The sequence below is a fragment of the Ambystoma mexicanum genome, chromosome 9, assembly GCF_040938575.1.
Source record: "Ambystoma mexicanum isolate Mex_15411 chromosome 9, UKY_AmexF1_1, whole genome shotgun sequence".
In the NCBI taxonomy this organism is placed as follows: Eukaryota; Metazoa; Chordata; class Amphibia; order Caudata; family Ambystomatidae; genus Ambystoma; species Ambystoma mexicanum.
The window spans coordinates 916,431,535-916,435,633 of NC_090931.1; the positions used below are offsets into that span (position 1 = coordinate 916,431,535).

Consider the following 4,099-nt stretch of genomic DNA (forward strand, 5'->3'; position numbering starts at 1 on the left):
TCTCTGGAATATCCTGCCTTGTGGTATAACCCTACCAGCAAAGTTTAGTTTACCTGCCAGTGATTGCAGTTCCTTAACCGTGGCCTTATTTTTCCCTTTTAGGCTTTTGATTGTTCCCAAAAGGTCCGCTACCTTTTCCTCCGGGATCCTGCACACTCCCTTTCGTGAGTCTATTTCTATACCCAGAAATTGTATTCTCTGAGTGGGGCCCATTGTTTTTTCTTCTGCCAGTGGGAAACCCCACTCCTTTGTTAATGTCATGAATTTATTCAAGGCCGCCCTACATAATTCGGAACCCTGTGGCCCCACGAATAAAAAATCGTCCAAGTAGTGGACTACTTGTGCCTCCTCCAGCTCCTTTGTGAGCGACCATTGTAAGAATGAACTCACTTTCTCAAAATATGCACACGAGATAGCGCAACCCATTGGTAGGCATTTATCAACATAATATTCGCCCTCCCAGTGCATGCATAGCCACCTCTGTGATTCCCAGTTGACTGGGAGTAAGCGAAAAGCTGACTTTATATCTACTTTCGCCACCCATGCCCCTTTTCCTGCCTTCCTGACCACCTGTACTGCGTCCTGAAAATCTGCATAGGTCACTGATACTGCCTCTTGTGCTATGCCATCGTTCACTGATGCGCCTGGGGGGTATGATAAGTGATGAATCAGCCTGAACTCGCCTGGTTCCTTCTTTGGGACCAGCCCCAATGGTGAGCATATGTATTCGTCAAATGGGGGAGACCTGTATGGTCCCCCTATCCTTCCCAGTTCTACTTCTTTCCTGATCTTCTGGCCCACTAACACTCTGTTTTCTAAGGCGGATTTCAGGTTTTTCGGGATATTCTGGGAACCATGACCCTCAAATGGTATCTTGAAGCCCTCCTGGAAACCTCTTCTGATTGTCTTTGCGACTTCTTTGTCTGGGAAAACCTGCAGCCACTTCTCCATTCTTTCAACCCTAACTGGCGTGGCCCCTTTCTCCTTGTTTTTCTTAACTCCGTTATTCCAGAACCTTGTGTGTGCTGGATGTTGTTCTGGTACATTTTGCTGTACTATGTTCCCCCCTACAATTTTCGCATCTGTGGCTGAATTTGCATTTCTTGCCTCAGCTACATGGTAGCCCATTTTCAAAGTTTCTACATTGTGCTGCCTCTGTCCTATTTGGCCCATTGGCCCATTGGTACTTCTACCACCCATTTGTGCTGTTGGCAATATATTGTTCTGCCAACTTCTCTGTGTGCTGTATTGCCTGCTCCGAAAACTCTGCTCCCTTGTTCTGTCATAATTGCTCTCATATCTTCTGTTACCGTATCTATAATCGTTTCTAGAATCGTTCTGCCAATATAGCTTCCTTTGATAACTTCCCGTACTACTCTGATCCCTGGAGTCCCATTTTTCTTTTAGCACATTAAATATGTACAGATTGAAATTCTCTTCATCCCAACCTATGTCTGGGAAGCAGTCCATGTCCTTTCTAAATTCATGGTCGTATTCTTTCCATGCATCTCCCCCAAATGCTTTGTAAACTTTCAACACCCTCTGCTGGTATGTTACCAGTGACAACCCGTCTTCAGGGTATTTCTGCAGTATGATGGTGGACATAATTTGGAAAGCCGCTGTCCAATTATCAAAATTCCTAGTTACCGGTGCCCTCCTCAGTAAGCCTTTCTCATCCTCTTTTATATCCTCTAAAGCTACATTCTAACCTCTCTTCTGTACATCTAGCAATGAAAAGATATCTATAAATTCCTTCCTCCATATCTTCTCCTTCACTTTCTCGTTAATGTACCATGCCTGGGCCTTCATCGAACGCCCCTGTGCGTCCTTCCCGACCGTGGCCCTGCCATATTTTGTCATTACTGTGGCAGGTTCTTGTACTGTTATGCTCGTGAGCCCGGTCGGTGCCACCGGTAAGCTGGTGTTCACCCCCTGAGGAGTAGCTCCTGGTAGCACCCCTTGTCCCTCCCCCTGTGTAATGGGTACCCCGCTGTCAGCCCCCCCGACCGTCTCCAGCCCCTTCTGCCCTGGTCTTCTTCTGCTTATCTTTGCGTATTACCCCCTTCCATCTCACCCAAGCCTTCAAGTGCTCTCTTTCCTCATCTTCGCTACTCTCCTCCTCGTCGGATGTTACTGCCATTTGCTCGGCCCTGCGGTTTTTGCGTCTTTTTTTCTTTACCCTCTTGAGCTCTGGGCGACTTACCCTGAACCGTGATGCATTCTTTTAACATTTTAACAATTTTTTCCCCAATGTTATTATCAATTTTTTCTTTACCTTTTTTGTTGGTTTTCTTTTGCCTCTTCTTGGGCTCCTCCGGCTGTTCCTGTGGCCCACCTGCCACCTCTCTCGCCCTCTTCTGGCCTTGCGGTATTGTAGACTCCTCTTCGCTGCTGCTGGACTCCTCAAGTAGCAAAGGCGACATTGCCCTTGCCTTCTCCTCCTTCTGCATCAGCTCTAGTACCCACTGTGCTCCATATTCCTTTTCTGCTTTTTTAGCCCATGCGCTAAATTCCTGCGCTCTTCTTGCCCTTTCTTCAGCCATTGCTTCACAAATTTCGTCCTGAGATCTTCCTCTCTATATTGCTCTTCTGGGTGCAGCCTGTGTCCCCGGGCTGCTGGTCAATATGCTAATTGCCCCTTTACCAAGTAATTCCTGCTCCCAGCATGCCTAACAAAAAAAGGGGGGTTCTCAGCATAGCATGCGTGCTCCGCCGGGCCTTTCACAAATATGACCCCATGCCGAAACCCGGGATCGAACCAGGGACCTTTAGATCTTCCGTCTAACGCTCTCCCAACTGAGCTATTTCGGAACCTTCCCTCGTTGATCGTGCCTGTCTCTTCAAATAATCTGCATTTTAGCCCATATGACCCTGACGTGCTTCGTGCACGCCGCCTTCCGTGAATTAGATTCCAGGCGTTGGATTAGAACTCAGGTCTCCAGTATCCCTAGACCAAGCCCTTACTGTTTGCGCCACTGGTGGCTGTGTGGGCTTTGTGATGTAAAAGACTATCCGAATTTTGAAGTTGGAGGCTTGGCTCGATCCTGCAACCTTTCCGTTACAAGTCAGAACACTTACTGACTGTGCCACAGAGACTGGCGCCTGTACTCGCGTCCTCCGACGCGGCTCGTCTTGTTGCCGTTCTCCGCACCTCCGCGGCCGCTGCCGCCGGCTGCTGCTCCAGCTGGCGGACCTTCAATGTCTTCCTGCCGCTGCTCCTGTTGCTCCGTCAGCGCTCTCAGCCCTCTGAGTCCTGCCCGCGGCTCCTGGAAACCCCGCGGCTCCTGGGAAACTCCACACGGCTCCAACGACTCGCAGCTGTCCCCTCCTGGCAATCTTCTCCACACGGCTCCGGCTCCAGCGACACCAGTCTTCTCCACGCGGCTCCGGCGGTGTTCTGCTGTCCGCTCGTGGCCCTCTTCTCTCCGTTGCTCCGGTGGTGGTCTGCTGGAGTGCCGCTGCAGAGGGGGAGAAAAGAAACCCTGAAAAGCCTGTAGAGGCAAAACGACAAAACGTTTCCTTCTCCCCCTGTTCCAGGCCTTGGGAGCCTACCCGTAGTAGGTGAGCTCCTTACCTGATTGTAGTTAAATTGGCAGCTGATCCAAGTTGCTGGGCTGGGTTTCGCTCATTGGTTTTCACCTGTGGCACCCGAATTGTGCCTTTGCCTGTTTGGGTCATGTGGGGTGGCTCACATCTACATATGCTGTTCACATGTGATCTATGGGTACATTGAAAGTACTTGCGTGTGTGAGAAAATGGAAATGGTGTTTGTGACACATAACATTGCAGTCGGGGAATAATGACTGCTCTGTTTTTCCAATGTGTTCCCTTGTAACACGGAGCTGTAACATTGTAAAGCAGCACGTCTAGCTTCTAACTGTTATCAAGTGTTAATTGCATGTTCGCACAACGAGGTGCCGCGCAACGTTGCGTCATCAGCTTGGCCCCCTTGTCTCTCGCAATCAACATTATGATTGTGAAGGGAGGTGTGTTTGTCTGGAGTAGTGCCAGCAACTAACTACGGCCATTGACGGATCGGGTACACTTAGAGATTGTAATGGATCTGCTCCAATTTTTATATAAGTGGGGTTTTGGGTCT

The 4,099-nt window shown here is 49.3% G+C and overlaps 1 non-coding gene across 1 annotated transcript; it reads right to left on the reverse strand.

Moving 5' to 3' along the window:
- Positions 1 to 2,738: 2,738 nt before the first annotated feature.
- TRNAF-GAA (transfer RNA phenylalanine (anticodon GAA)) lies at positions 2,739 to 2,811 on the reverse strand. The gene has a single exon. It is a non-coding gene; the product is annotated as a tRNA-Phe (tRNA).
- Between the last annotated feature and the right edge of the window lie 1,288 nt (positions 2,812 to 4,099).